This window comes from Silene latifolia, chromosome 1, assembly GCF_048544455.1.
Source record: "Silene latifolia isolate original U9 population chromosome 1, ASM4854445v1, whole genome shotgun sequence".
Classification (NCBI taxonomy): domain Eukaryota; kingdom Viridiplantae; phylum Streptophyta; class Magnoliopsida; order Caryophyllales; family Caryophyllaceae; genus Silene; species Silene latifolia.
In genome coordinates, this window is record NC_133526.1 from 79,852,960 (window position 1) to 79,869,748 (window position 16,789).

Below are 16,789 nucleotides of genomic sequence, written 5' to 3' on the forward strand. Positions count from 1 at the left end.
TGTTTTGATAGGCCCTACAGGTCCTACCTTTGACCTCCACCTATGTTCTATCCTATGGCGTAGCAGATGGTTTACTGTAAGAGATGTAGTGCTGCTAGGCACAATGCCACTGTTTGTTTGACATGGAACGATGAAGTTTACGCGTTTAAGCAGCGTAGGCAAGCCAGTCAACCTTTTGCAATTGTGCCGCCACATCCGCTTTATCGACGGGGCTATCAAAAGCCTCCATTCATTTGGCCACCGCAACAACAAGCTCCTCCTCATGATAGACAAAAAGAAGAGATTGCGGAACTAAAATCTTTGATCAAGACACTTGCATTTAAAATGCAAGAGTATGATAGATATACGTACGCTCAAATCGATGAGCTTGAGTCTCAAATAGCTCAGTTAGCCGCTGAGACGACCTTTAGGCACGCAGAGAGTGGTCTTACCCATGAAGGACCCGAGTTCCCTATCGATGGTGATGATTTGTATGACTCGGAATGCGATTATCTATCTGAAAATGAAGCAAGCTACGAAGATTTCTGCGCTGCACTAGAACAATCACTCGATCGAGCTAGTAATTGTGTTCGATCGAGTGAAATATCTGAGGAAGTGTTCGATCGAACAGAAAATTTCACTCGATCGAACAACAACTATAAGGAAGATCTCGATAGAGCATGTTCTTGTGTTCGATCGAGTAAAAATCAAGAAGAAAGCTCTTGATCGAGTTCTGTCTTTACTCGATCGACTACTTTGTCCATGGAGAGCAATGATTTGTCACTTGGGTCCGTTATGGATGACGAATTTGCTGAAGACAATGGTTGTGGTGAATCTCCCCTTTTCAAAGCTAAGCTGGATGCGCTAGAGGCTGCGATATATGGGACAAAATCCACCAAGGAGGGTAACGAGAAGGTAGTTGAGTCAGCGATTGGTCCTAGCACGGAAGAGGTAAAATACTCTTTTGTCAATGATTCCGATGTTAGGGGCGACCGACCTGAGGTAGTTCATGATAACTTTATTATGTTTGATAGTAAAATACCCCATTTGACTTATGTTTTCTGTTTTGATGCTCTACCCCCTCCCGGTGAGACGAATAAGTTAACGATTTTTCATCATACTTGTCACCAGAGATTCGTTAAACTGAGACGGTACAATAGATTACCTTTAAATGCTCCCAAGCTCTCTTATCTTCCACTGACGGATAGTTTGAGCTTTTATATTCCGCCTGTAGCTGTCATAGGAAATTCATTAGGCTCAAATGGTTTCATGTTTTAATTTCCTATTTTATTTTTATATTATGGTGCTACTTACATTTTTGTGTAGTACATGCGCAGTTATTTGATCGATTGTTGCGCGCCTTGAGCTGTTTTGACTGGGCTTAATTGGATTTGCCACTGAAAGAAAAGAAGGTCTTGCTGGGACCTGTCTGAAACTAGCGCTACCCGGGAGACAACCCGAAGTTTTTTATTTTTACTTGTCTTTTCAAACATTTTAGATTTGTGTGTAATAATTGGTTTTTTAAACCATAAACTGGAATAGTTAAGCTAGTTAAGCTTGTTTTGTTAGTTTCGCGGACTGTTTATTGCATCTTGCAGGAACCTATTATGGATGGCTTGATCGAGTACTTTATATACTCGATCGAACCCTTTTGTTGATGATTTCACTCGATCAAGCAAAGCTTCTTCTCGATTGAGTGCCTGCCAAAGAGGATCTTTCGATCGAGAGCCCTACTTCCTCGATCGACAGCTTATGCAATCTAATGTACTTGATCGAGTACGAAATCTTCTCGATCGAGTACCATCTCGTGAATTTGGCTGATTTACTTCCTGTGACGCTACTACGGAGCTGTTAGCGACCTCCCATGTTCATGGTCGGTTTGGGGAGTCCCTCCTTTACGTTGTCTTGTGATTTTGCTACAGCTTCACTCTCTCCTTTTTTAGTTTGCATTTCCTTTCCCTATTTTTGAGTACAATGAGGGCATTGTACGGTTTGGTTTGGGGAGGTTATGCATCCATATCTGTGTCTGCATGTTGTTTTTATTGCATTTCTGTTATCACGTTTAATTTTCATATGCATTGTTGTTTATTTTCATAAAAATCAAAAATCTCATAAAAAAATAGAAAATTCAAAAAATTTCACGTTTATTTTTGCATATAGGTTGAGTCGGAACGGTAGATTTCCGTGATGACACTGCACTTTAACTTGTCTTGTCACTTGAGCCTTGCATCTAATTAATAGTTATTAGTTTAGTCTTGCGCATATCTACGAGTTAATGTCAAAAATATAGCTGACTGTGTAGACTTGACTTGATAAATTGGCAACCTACTTTACAATTTCTGAGTTTTAGAGCCATATAACTGGTGACATTCATGACCGGTTCATGTAGGAATTGAGAGTAGTACTCCTTGCATAACATGTTTATCACTTTTGCACGTTTATGAAATTTGATTTCTTGTTAATTGCATACATTCGGGTTAGTGGTTGGTGTCACATGCAGGGAGGTGCTTGCAAATTTTCCCCTTTCTTTCATTTTCACCCATTTAGCTCCACTTTAGCCAAATATAGCTTTTTTGACCGACTAGCTACACCCAAAATTTAGCCTGCCTGTCAAGCTAGTTTAGTGTGACTTTTATGGTATATTCATCCTTGTTGCAAGTTTGGCCTGTTTTTATCTATTTGAAGTTGGTGGAAATGAGGAAAAATAAGAAAAAAAAAACGAAAAAAAAAAGAGAAAAAAAATGATGAAAAAAAAAACGTGAAACAAAAGAAGGAAGAAAGAAACAAAAAGATAAAGTTGAGTTGTTTGAAAAATAAAGAGACCGACTGTGTTTATTTCCACCTTGTGACGGTCTCACTCCTCTGTTTTATTCATATCTTTTTTAGGAGATAGTGTTTTGGGTAGTGAGTTTTGTGCCAAAGAAGGGCACTTGTGCTTTATTTTCTAGACAGCTGAGATTCAGATGGTCTTATATGGTCCTGTTTAGGAGCTAGCTTGACGCTTTACCTCCACATTTCCATAACTTATTTTGCCTTTTCTCACCTGTAACCTCATTTTCCCATATCATTTGTAAGCCCTCGGCTGTGAGGGACCTTGATGGGTTGGAATGTATGTATGGTACTTGAATCGTCTATAATTTGTGTTGCATGCATGTTATGTAGGTCGCAGTCTAGGTGAGTGACTGTTTTCTCTTTCTCTCTCATACATATACTTTCACCCTTTGCTTCATGAGAGAAGAGTGACCCGTGAGAGTCCGATTTTAATGATCTTGCGAGGTCGACAGGTCAGCTTATTTATAGACATCATATAACTCGTTTGCGTATTGACTGCTATAGCTATAACTGTTAATTTTTTATTGCATTAAATTGGTTTAAGTGGACAATTTGTAGCTAGGTCTGAGCTTTCTTTTTCCGTTCCATTAGTTTGCATTTAATTTTCTTGGGGACAAGCAAAGGTTTGGTTTGGGGAAGTTTGATGCGTGCATTTTTATATAGACTTTTTGTACCGTATTTGCAAGCATCTCTAGGCATATTTAGTAGTGTTTAGCTACAAATGTCCTCCGAATAGACTACTTTAGTTTGTCTTGTATTATTTGTAGGTATGAACCAGAAAGGAGCATAATTAAGCTTAAAATATGTCCCTATGCATGCATTTAGGAGATGAGTTGAGTCGGAGCTTAAAGACTACTATTTTGAGATGCGCAAAGAAGTAAGATAGCTAGGCGAGTAAAGGAAGAACTTGAAATTACTAGTGCCTATTTTGAAGAGTCATATCTCGTGTTCTACAACATATTTTCAGGTGATTCCAATTGAAGATGGAAGCTTATCCTCTTAGCTTTCCAACGCCACCAGAAACTCCCTGTTTGCCCAAGAAACGAAGAAATGGCAGCCGTTTGAAGTTCAGTGCGTGAAGCAGGAATTATGCGCTGGAAACCACTCGATCGAGTAGAATAGTGTTCGATCGAGTAGTTTAAGTCATTTTTCTACTCGATCGAATTGCTTATTTTTGATAGTGTTCGATCGAGTACCTAAAGTCCTCGATCGAGAGGTTTTATCTTGGATTTGTTCGATCGAGTGATATAAAGTTGTTCGATCGAGTACTTTTCTATCTGCCGCAAGGTTTTAATATCGTATTAGGTTAATAATTGTCTTTCCTATAAATAGGAAAGACGACATGAGGTTTTATCATCACTTCATACATTACTCTTTTCCCTTTTTCTCTGTTCAACGTTGCTTTTCTCTCTACTTCCCGGATCTCTTAATCTGTAATTCTTCCTTATATTCTTTTTCTCTCTCCTTATTTTGTAATGCTTATTATTCCTCTATTCTTTCGCTCTTGTTCTATCAGTATTATGTCTAGCTAATTTAATTGCTAGGATTTAGGGGATTCGAAGAACTGTTGTTAGTTGCTAATTAGGTTTACAGATCTTTCGTTGTTATCATGTTTATGTTATTAATCACTGCAATTAACTGTAACTAGCTACTTGAATCGATGCATTTAGCTTAATTAATCTTGGTAAGCCTTAACCTAGACCGGAAGGTTGGAAGGGGTGAGACCCGCAGTGAACAACAAGATGCTTTAGTCAGGGCGGAAGCTAAGCTAATAGTATTTTAGGGCGAATTGAGACCGGAAGGAGATATTCGTTGCTCCTTAGACTGATACAATTGATCGATCTGTGACCTTAGCTGCAATTATCTAACATTCATTGATGACCCGACAATCCTAGTTCTCTTCCTTTACTGTTAATCTCTTTTACTCTTTTCTCACTTTAATCTCCTTTAGTTTTAGTTCAAACAACTTAAACCCCCAATTGTGACCATAGACAGACTAGGATTAATGAGTAAATAGTGACCGCCTCCTTGTGGAGATTGACCCTACTTACCGCTAACTTCTATGAGTAGTACTTAGGTATTTATTTCTGGTACTGTAACGACGGTATCACCCGTGTGAGTCGGGATTTGAATTTCGAGTCGGTTTTTGGCTCGGTGTCGATTTTGACTCTAATTAGGGTCATTTTAATGCAAATGGCATGATGAAGACATTCATGGCATTATTTTTGACATTCGAGATTCGGGTTGACTCAGGTTGACTCGAATTGCGGGTTTCTGAGTCGGTTTTGGGTCCGAAGACGATTTTAACTCTTATAGTGTTATTTTAATGCAAATGAAGTTAGAAAACCATTTATGAAATCAATTTTCATATCCGAGTTGTGCATTAAACCGTCTCATGTATAGCCAATCCACGCACGCATATCAAAAACACGTTATAGTCCGATCATCATCGGGTGGTTTTTGGAAGGTGCAGATACTGCGTATCTACACCTACCCGCAAAGTAGACCCTGACGTAAGTGCTCAGCACTAACCCGGGAACGCTGGCAGCACCCTCTGCCAGGTTCTAGCTGATCAACCTCTTCGGCTCGGCCGAGTCCACTCTCATGGCTGTCAACGGCCACACCACAGTCTCCTCTCCACACGGGAGCCCAGAGATCATGTCGTAGTCCTCCAGAGTGACCCCGACCTCTCCAAAAGGCATGTGAAAGGTCGAGGTCGTGTTCCAGTACCGATCAAGGAATGCTCGAACTAGGAAAAGGTTAGCCCGAAGCTTCCTTTCCATGATCGCCCTCCACGCTCTCACCAAGGCTCCGAAGGCTCCCAGCTCGATGATGGCCCTCTCCTCCTCTGTTAGTCTTCCATAGGCCTCCATCATCATGGTGTAACCAGAGAAAGACCGCAAGTTCCCGGCCTCCTGTATCAATTCAAGGAAAATGCTATCTTTAGCAAAAGACCGACGAGAAATGAAATTACAAGTGAATAAGGAAGGTAATAAGGAAATGACAAGTTTGAAGCTTACCAAGCTCCTCGCCGTCCTGTAAGACAGATGGCTCTCTGCTACCCAAATGAGATGTCTACCATCCCATTTCTCGGCCCACTCGAGCGCCCCTATAAGCTGACGACCACCACGCCCTACGTTGGCCCGTCGCGGGACCTCCTCAACCTCCTCCTGTACAGCCTCCTCGAACACCCCCTCAAGAGTGAGAGAAGGGTCAAAGTCAAAGTCTACGTCCATGGGAGCCCTCCCCGATGTAGAAGGAACGTTACCTGCAAAATCAAAGTAAGTTAGGCCGTGCCAAATGACGACAAGCCTTGATGAGGTTGTTTCAAGCCTTTTTTAGCCCTGAAAATGGGTTTTTTCTCGCCATTTTTGGCCATTTCTTTCGAAACCTGATCACTCATGTGGTAAATTGGGTCAAGTCAAGTCTAAGTTCAAGCCTAGTCATGAGATTGAGTCGAAATTTCGGTAGCCTTTCGCTATAATAGCGATTATGCCTAGGAAAGGTGTCCTGAAAAAGCTGTCACAAATCAAAAATCCGATATGGTAGGAAGTTTACCCATTATACAAGTATTCCATAAAACCAAACTTCATCAAAAATGGGCAATCCTAAAGGCATTTTCGAAGCAATTTTCGAAACAGCTGAGAGACCGTCTCAAATTCGCTCAAATGTTCAATACTTGACGAAAATTCGAGAAGAATACATGGTTATGTTCCTAACATTGCCTATTATCCATTTCTATTGTCAATTTTACAAGACAAATCCATTTGGGGGAAAAGCCCCAAATTTTCGAAATTTGGGTATAAAAAACGCTAATTTTTTCGATCAAAATCGAGCAAATACACGAATTAAAGCAAGAATAAGACACATACCTCTATTAGTCATGGTTAATGGAGTGGATTGATCAAATCGTGACGGAATATGGTTAGAATTTGAGAGAGTTTAAGAAGAATTTGTGTTTTGTTATTATGAATAAAACACGACTTCTGTTGAGTTTTTACTCAGACAGGGACAAACTCGGGAAAAGACGCAGCATCTGCTGCGCCTCTACCAAGAGTCGCAGCTCATTCTGCGCCTCTTCCCCAGCTCCTTTCCAGTTCAATTTTCAAAAGTTCGTTATAAGTTGGTTACTTGTGGGCCCATTTTGGTGCGCCTCTTCTCCAACACCATATATCATATATTTAGTCTATTGGACATTTATCCTTTTGTCCGGACCCGTATTTTGAAGCATATTGTGAACTGTCGCAGTATTTTATCTTCGAGCAGATTGTGAACTGTCACAGTATTTTATCTTCAAGCAGACTGTGAACCGTCGCAGTATTTCATCAAGACTTCGCTTGCAACAACGAGCGGATTTCGCCTTTGTCAATACCTTTTTATCCACCGAGAGTTCATGACAGCCGATTGCACTTCTCAAGAGACGGAGTCTGTTTGGAAGCCGACACCAGCATATTCCCGAGAAATGATTCAATCAAATACTGAATCATCAATATATTCCCCGATAAGAGTTCGCTTAAAGCCGACGCAAGCAGATTCCCCTAGCAGTTTCAACCGACGTCATACTATTCTCAGTATTATCTATCTTGGGAAAGAAGTCTCAGGTATGGTATCTTCTTATGGCTGGCGAGCCTCCTTACGTTTTTTAATGGACTTTAAACGACCCTCCCCGATAGTTGACAGACTCTAAAATGTTCCCGACGACAAGTCCTTGGCTCAGACCCCTTGAGCCGCCTCGCGTCGCCATAGGCGTCAGGTTGTAATCTTCGATTGACCTGATGGCTATACTTTGACTTTCGCCTTGTCCAAACCTCAGTCAAAGTGGGGGCTCTGTAGACTCTCCAACACTACCGAGCACTACCCCCAACTACCACCCCGACTGTCACCACTCACGCCAAATCCAACCACCATGCCCTTCTACACACAAACACCGCCTACTCCACAAACCACCTCCAGATTTGCCACCACAGTCGCCAATAGCACCACCTGTGCACGCCGCCTATACCTCCACTGCCGCCACTCACACATCCGACTCCAACAAGACCGACAACCGCCCCTCCTCTTCTCACGCAGCCACCACCACGCATCACCACCACATCCGCTTATTCTCCCACTTCTCTTCTATTTTCGGCCACCAAAATAGCATCCCCCATCGCTCCTTGTCTTTCACTATACAGATCTGTTTTTTTTTTTAAATTATTCTTAGATCTAACTGGAAAAGTGGGGTTCGTTGTGGTAGTGCTGCGGTTGGTGGAGGCGCCGACGAGGGGAAATGATTGTGGTGTCGTGGAGGCAATTTTTCAGATTTGATTTTTCATGGCTTTTTTTTCTTTATATGGTTGCACGATGGTGGTAGCAGGGTGTCGTGGTTTTGCTGTTGTTGTCTTTTTTTTTTTTTTGCCAGATTTGGTGGAGGTGTGGTGGTGGTTCATTTTTTTCGCCAGATTGCTTTCTTCCCTTTCAATCATCGTTCGTTTTTTTTTCCCTTTTTTTGTATTTAAAAAAACAAACAGATTTGGTTACGACAAAGGTTTAAGTTTTAGATTTAGTTTTTGAAATTGAATTATGATTTAAATTTTAGATCTATAAAATAAAGAGGAAGATTATGGTGGTGGTTGTTATTGAGTCCTCTTTATTTTTTTGGCCAAAGATTTAGTTAAAGGTGGTGATGTTTTAGATCTCAGTTTTGTTTTTCATATTTCATATTTAAAATACCGTCTTATTTTTTATTTTATTTTCGGGTGTTAGTTTTTTAAAAAACTTCTCTATTAAAGTTAGTTTTTTTCCATTAAAGTTACATTTTTCTCTATTAAAGTTACACTTATTAATATTACGTTTTTCTCTATTAAAGTTACACTTATTAATATTACGTTTTTTTCTATTAAAGTTGTATTTTTTTCTATTAAAGTTACACGTTTTTCTATTATTAAAGTTACACTTTTTTGTATTAAAATTACACTTTTTTTTCTGTTAAAGTTACATTTTTCTCTATTATTAAAGTTACATTTTTCTCTATTTTTCTAGTAAATGAGTTTAGCAAGTTTAATTTTTGATAAAGTTTTAGATCTGATTTTTTTATGTCGATAAAGTTACATTTTTCTTAATTAAAGTTATAATTTTCTCGATTAAAGTTACATTTCCCCTATTTATTAAAGTTACACTTTATTTTGTTAAAGTTACACTTTTCTCTATTAAAGTTACACTTATTAAAATTACAGTTTTCTCTATTAAAATTACACTTTTTTCCGTTAAAATTACAATTTTTTCAGTTAAAATTACACTTTTCTCCATTAAAATTACACTTTTTTCTGTTAAAATTACACTTTTTTCTTGTAAAATTATACTTATTTCCATTAAAATTACATTTTTTTCTGTTAAAATTATACTTTTTTTTTATTAAAATTACACTTTTTTCTGTTAAAGTTACACTTATCTCTATTAAGGATACCCTCTCAAGGACTAAAGTTATACTCTCAATGGACTAAAGCAAAACTATCAAAGGACTAAACTTATACTCTCAATGGATTAAAGTTACACATTGAATATGAACTAGAGATTTATACTCTCAATGGACCAAAATTACCATTTAATGGCCTAAAATTACACTTTAGATGACTAAAGTTACACTTCTGGACTAAAATTACAATTTAATGGACTAAAGTTACACTTCTGGACTAATATTACAATTTAATGGACTAAAATTACACTTTAATAATCTAAAATTACACTTCTAAAACACTAGAGTTACACTTATAAATCACTCAATTTAAAATTTAAAATGAGTTGTGTTAAAATTTGAAAAAAAAAATGTCTCAAAAATTGACGTAAATATGGTTCAAAATTTTAAATTTATCGTAAAACGCAAAATTTGTCGTAAAGTTGCTTCAAAATTTGAAATTTCAAAATAATATCCGTCAAAATCGCTTTCTTTTTGTTAAAATTACACTTTTTTTGTTAGAATTACACTTTTAAAAATGTAAAAGTGTCATAAAATTTGTATAAACTTTCTCTCAAATTTTTTTTTGTAAAAACTTGAAAATATATGATGGCAAAAAATAATGTTAATTGGGTAGAATAATCAATTAGTGAATGTATAATTTAAGCTAGAGAGAGAGAAAGTTGATTAATTAGTGTATAAGAAACTAATTAGTGTTAAGTGTGTTTTGTTGCTTTCAATCTCAACCATCCTTAGTGGAGGATCTAAGGGATGTAGAGAGGACTTAGGGACTCAAATATTTAGGTGGACTTATAAGAACTTGACTCTACATATGTATATATATATATATATATATATATATATATATATATATATATATATATATATATATATATATATATATATATATATATATATATATATATATATATATATATATATATATAACCAACGTGAAAAGTGGAGTTATTTATGGGATTATAGATTGGAACCGTGAGTTTGACCTAACACTTGACCTTTGGGAGGCTTGTTGAGGGGAATTATATCGATGGAATTATAACTATATGAGGTTGGATTAAGGACTTGCAATGAGTAAGAGAGTGTGTTGAACCTGGATCATAGTCATTTGTGGAATTTAGTAATGAACGTATGAGGGCACACTATGAGGTTTGATAGTTGAACTTCGCGATGAAATTCTCTTTTAGGGGGAACAAATGTAACAATTGGGAATTTAAAGCAGAAAAACAAGCGTAATATGCACTTGAGTAGCGTATGAGTAAAGAGATGATATACGATAAAGAAAAACGTTGAGCCTGGTGAGAGAGGTTAGAATCATATTGGCATAATAAGAGTGATAATGACAGTAAGAACCTCGAGAGGGTACTTGAGAATCGGTGATGAAACTTGAGGAGACTTGAGGAAAGGAGAGAGTAGGGGAGAACTTCGGGAATGAAGTTTATTTTAAGGGGGGGGAGATTGTAATACCCCATAGTTTATAAGACCTATACTCAGTCGAGTATACAGAGTACTCGACCGAGTAGAGCCCACTCGACCGAGTGAGAAACCGAGTGAGACCTGTAACTCTGTGAAACTTCTTGATGTCGAGTCACTCGGCCGAGTGGCGATTCACTCGACCGAGTGGAGCCCCACTCGACCGAGTGCCCTGTCACTGTCTATGTTTATGTGTGTAAGCTTGTGGTGGACCTTATCTAAGCTACTCTTTTCAAATTTTCCCCTCCCTTATTTCACTCCTACCTTATCCTCAAACACCCACAACTCTCTAGAAACTTCCCATAAATACTAACTAGACGACCAAGCCTAGATTTGGAAGGATTATTCACCAAGCTTGATTCCATCTCTTTCCCTTCCTCTAATAAGTTGACACTCATCCTTCCCCTTTCTTTTTATGTTGATCCAAACCCTAGAATTTGGGGGATTTTCATGGGTAATGTTAATTAGTATTTTAATTAGTATTATGAGTAATTAATGGGTAATAATGAAGGGTTAATTAATAGTATTAGTTGTTGTAGAATATTTTGTGATAGTTATTATGGAATTACGTAGGATGAGACGGTTTTATGATATGGATGCTTGGTGTTTTCGGATTGCGTATGGAGTATGCAAAAAGGTAGGTTAATCATACTCGGTTTCAATAATGTAGTCATTACACATGTTGTTAATGTTGTAATTAGTGTCACATAGTTAGAGCAACTGCATTATAATATGTTAAGTGGGTAATAGCATCATTAAGGAGATAAGTATATTGGTTGGATTGCATTATAACATATTATTGGTTAAGACGACTTGATGAATCATTAGTTGGCATATTGTGTGGTATCTTGCATTTATTGTGTGGTCATGTATATTGGAGGATACGACGGTTGTGATTGTTTGGTTATTGTTAAGGAGACGGAAGACGGTTGGGAAACCGTCCTCCGCTTGAGTCGCCTCTTAGAGCTTCCCACTCCAAGAGGGATGTGCACATTAATGACTTGAGTTTGGAGGGACTCGTGTAGTTGAGACACGACGTCTGGCAGGGGACCCAGTTGGCTTCCGGGCCCAGTACGTTTGGGCGTGTCCTTGTACCTGTTTGTGAGTTGTGGTGTCTGGGCATGTCTCTGGCATTGGGGGTTGTGGGTACATCTGGGCGTGTCCTGGTACCGGCGTGGCGGTTGCTTTATAGCGTTTCATTCATATCATAGTCATGTATCATATTCACACACTTGTGTCATGCCATACTTTATTTATTGTAACTGATGTTTGTGTGTATGTGTAATTGTCACCTATTTATGGGATGGCCGGTGTCGATCCATGTGATATTTCTGATCATATGGGGAGCACGTTTAGTAAAACGACTTTTGCTTGTTGGCGTGATTGGAATTTGGGCCGCGCCTTGGACTTAGAGTCGAGTAGCATAGCATAGATGACATAGATGATAGTTGACTTGTAAATTGTATAGTTCACATTTATTCATTTGTTGACAATTATGTAATCACTAAACTTGTTATTTACTTAATGAAGTTTCTCAATTGAAATTCCGATTTCACTGCCATAGGAAACCGAGACGGTAACATTTTAAGGTACCACTTTTATATACACTTTTATAACTCCTTTCATGTTGTTTATATACCGTTTTCGTGCCTATTATATCATTTAAATGCCTTTATTAGTGAAATGTCGATACTGCCGCTTCTTTATGTTTTAATGCAGAAATGACGCATTACGAGTTGAATCAAGTTAAGATGAGCATTGGGGTTATGGTACAGTGGAATACACGAGGCATGGCACGAGAAACGAGGAGACTTGAAGACGGAAAGAGAAGTTAAGATGAAATCAAGCTGCTGGACTTGATTCCTCGATCGAGTAGAGGAAGGGCTCGATCGAGCATCCGTCCTCGATCGAGTATGATGAGGCTCGATCGAGGATCCTTTGTGATGGTCTTATTTCCGTATTTTCGTAAAATACGTCTTGTTTGAAATATATATTCTAAACTCGTAGGGTTTATGTTTTTACGCTTTTATTACTTTTCGACGGCTGGAAAAATACTTTAACTTTTCATAATTTGTTCTTTAATCTTTCTGTTGGAGCATGTGTCCTCAACAATAGTGCGATCACATATTAAATATCATAACTAGAATACAAAAGGGATGATTCAATATATTGTCAACTGATCAGCATTAATCGGTAACGATTGGCTGACTAGAGTTTGACGTTACTGTAGTTTTACGGTGGTGATCAGTTCATCCCTTAAGGTCACACCTATAGGACAATTTCCTTAACTGATAAGTTAATTAATTGTATGTCGATACAGATTAATTAAATTCTTAAATTGAACGAATTTTTATCAATGAGTGAGAATTATATATCTTACCGTAATTTGATTAAATACGATTCAATTTAGTGATTAATATGTTATATAACTAAAATTAATTAAAGCTTATGAAACATTTGAAATAAGAGTGATTAGTTAGTTATAATTACAAGATGTTGTAGATTTTATTAACTTGACTTAAAATGTGACCCATTTTATACACATGTAATTGTTAATTACTTGTTAATTTGTTAAATCTAATTTATTTGATATATAATGATATTTAATTAGTTAAATATACATTTATATGACTAGTGACCTCCTTCCCCCCAATGATGAGCATGAGTTCTCATTTTTATCATTCTTATTCTTATGTTTTTGTGAAAAACATCTCTTACTCTTCCTCTCACATAAAAATGGTTTTTATGTTCAAATTTTTTTCTAAAAATCTAATTTAAACTCAAGATTACTATTGTAGTAAAAATATAAGTATTAGATTTGATATTTAAGGTAACTAGTAATATTATCTAATTAATGATATTATTAGTGTTATGGGATAGTCTTGGGTGCAACTAATTGGAGAGTTCCTAATATGGAACTTTGGTTTTTGGAGGATCATCCTAATCTTATTGAGCTCAAGAACAAGGTAAGGAAGGTGTCCTACCTTGTGCCCAAAAATTCGGTCCACCAATTGTAAGGGTAAAATCGTTTTTTTCTCCTTATTTCATTTATTTACATATTGCATGTAAATAGATCTATTATTCTAAATTAGTGAGTATTTTAGAACCTAATTAGAGGAGTCTAATTAGAGGTTAATGAACATAACAATTAGTATCAGAGCTTTGTTGTTGCATGCAAATCATTTTTTGAGCTTTTTACGAGTTATTAGATGACTAAAATAAAAACCTGAAAATTTGTGTTTATATAGTATATGCACGAAATTTTTCCATGCATGTTGATACGTGCCTAATATATAGTCTTTTTAGCCTATTTCAGCACGTATTTCTATGCATTTTTTAAACTGTTTTTATGGTATTTTGCCCCGAATTGGCTACTTTGGTTCGTTTTGTCCATTTTGTAGAAATGAACGCGAAAGTAGTGGAATCGTACCCTTTTTCGTCCTTTTTGCATGCATTTAGAGGAGACGGGATTGTTCCAGAGTGAGATACTGCATTTGGAAGCATCATGACACGGATCACGAGGCATTTAGGCGCGGACTTGAGCTGATTTGAAGTTAAAGAACTCGATCAAGCTGTTTTGCCACTCGATCGAGTGGTTTTTACGTCCTCTGGTGGTTGATCGAGTGGTTTTCCACTCGATCCTTATCTTGCAGAAAGGCCGGTTACTCGATCGAGTAACTTTCTCCTCGATCGAGTAGATTTGCTGAGGTGGTTGCTCGATCGAGTGGTTTTAATCCACTCGATCGAGTGGTTTCGCTATTTATGGGCTTTAAACAGCCCGTGTTATGTTAATTCCGCAAAAACTCATTTACTTTGCTATTTAAACCTACATTAGTTAGGTTATTAGTATCAGTTTTTATTTACTACTTAGTATCTATCAAAACTTTTACTGCGTACTTCATTCTTCACTACTGTAACTTTATTTCGGGATTGCTTTCGCTTGGAATTTGTGTTCTTTACGCCGGATTCGCATCGATTGCAATTCTTTCTCTTCCTTTATTAATAATTAATCTTTTTTTGCTTTAATCTCTTGTTCCGTTACATTTATTCCTTTGCCCTAATTTCTCTTTATGCAATTTATTGGTTATTTCATTATATTTACTGCTGGAAATCTATCTGCTGTTAGTTTAATTAGCGATATGAGTAGCTAAACCCCTTTCATGTTGGGTTTAGGGGATCTACGGTAGGAAAGTGACGATGTAGTAAATGAAATAGACGAATTGATTACAAGGCTCTGTCACCATAGCAATTTAATTGTATTTAATCGACTTAGTTGAGTGCACACTTCTAAGTTAACCTTTAATCTGGCTAAAATTAATCCTAGATCGAAAGATTGGACTAAATAGGCCTGCTATGAACAGTAGACTACCCTGACAAGAATGAAAGTTAAGTTAGTGGTATTTTAGGATAGAAAGTGGACCGAAAGGACCTTTCAACATCCGTCTTACATTAATTCGTCTGACTCATTTACAGTCGAGTCACTGAACTACCGTAGTGAACCGAAATCCTGGCATGTCCTTCTCTATCTGATAGTTCAAATTTATTTCTTGCCTTTATTTCTCTTCTTTTAAATCTCGTAGTTTAGCAACCAATTCAAACAACTCCCATTTGTTACCTTAAGATTAGAATTAGGCAACTGATAATTGCACCGCCTCCCTGTGGATTCGATACTCGACTGCCTCTACTACATTTTAGTTGAGACTGTTAGGTTTTATTTTTGATAGTACACGACAGAGCTGTCAAATTTTGGCGCCGTTGCCGGGGAGGCAATTGTTTAAATTATTAGTTGTTTTATTTTTGGTCTTTCTTTTAGTTTAAGGGGCATCCGTTCCTTAAACTATTCTTATGTTCTATTTGTAGTTTCTTCTTATGCGCAGGTCACAGGGTGGTAAACTACTACCGATCAATCCTGAGATTGAGAAGACTTTGAGTGAGTTGAGGCGATCATCTAGGATATTGACGACAGAAGAAGAGCTGAGTACTCTGTCTAGTTACTACGAGAACGCTCTGTTTGAGGAGGATCCACCTTCATCTCCTATTTCTAATTCATCAGCTGAGACCGTCACTTCTCCGTACTTTATAGAAATGGCCGAAGAAGCAACTATTGCCAGTCACTCTGAGCCGACAGCTGCGAATCTCTATAAGGGATTTGCATTACCAGGGGAGGCAAGAAAATTCGAGCCGAAGCCGTCCTATATCAATTTGGTTGAGAGAAACCAATTCGGGGGAGCTGCAAATGAAGATGCAGCCAAGTATATGGAGACATTCATTGATTATTGTTGTTCCATACCCCCACCAACTGGCGTGACCCCGGATCAGATAAAAAAACCATGTTTATTTTCTCACTCCGCGATGCTGCAAGGGAGTGGTATAGGGATCTGGACCGAGCTGCTCATGGGATCACCGACTGGAGTTCTTTGGCCCTGGCGTTTTACAAGAAGTACTTCTCTGCCTCGAAGACTAATGCCATTAAAGCTCAGATCACGAGCTTTAAACAGGGCCCTGATGAGAACTTTCATGAGGCATGGGTCCGTTTCAAGAAGTTGGTGCGAACCATTCCGCACCATGGTTTCGAAAAGTGGAGTCTATGCAATCAGTTCTATAACGGGCTGTATGACGATCAGAGGGCTATCTTGGATGCTGCAGCTAGTGGCCGATTTGCTGAGAATATGGGAGAGACTAAGGGGTGGAAGATCATTGATGACTTAACCACCCATAAAGCTGAGTATGGGAATTCCAGAGGGAATCAAAGGAGGAGTGCTGAATCTCCTTCTGTAGCTGCATTAGAGGCTCTCACGGCGAGATTCGATAAGTATGAGTTGGGAGGAGCCTCGAAAGGAGAAATCTACCATGTGAATGCTGTTTCAGATGGTCCTTTCGTCTGTAAGAGATGTGGAGGAGAGGGACATGTTTCAGATAATTGTCCAAATTCTTATGAGTCTTGTGCTGCCTTTCAACATTACAGGCAGACAAACACTTATTATGAGCCGAACGTCCATCCCAATTTGAGGTGGAGTAGTCAAAATGTGCTCAATCCTACTCCTCCTCCGCACC

At 38.0% G+C, this 16,789-nt stretch overlaps 1 pseudogene; it reads right to left on the reverse strand.

Annotated features, from left to right (window-relative positions):
* Positions 1-16,207: 16,207 nt before the first annotated feature.
* Positions 16,208-16,307, reverse strand: LOC141622309 (small nucleolar RNA R71; annotated as a pseudogene).
* Between the last annotated feature and the right edge of the window lie 482 nt (positions 16,308-16,789).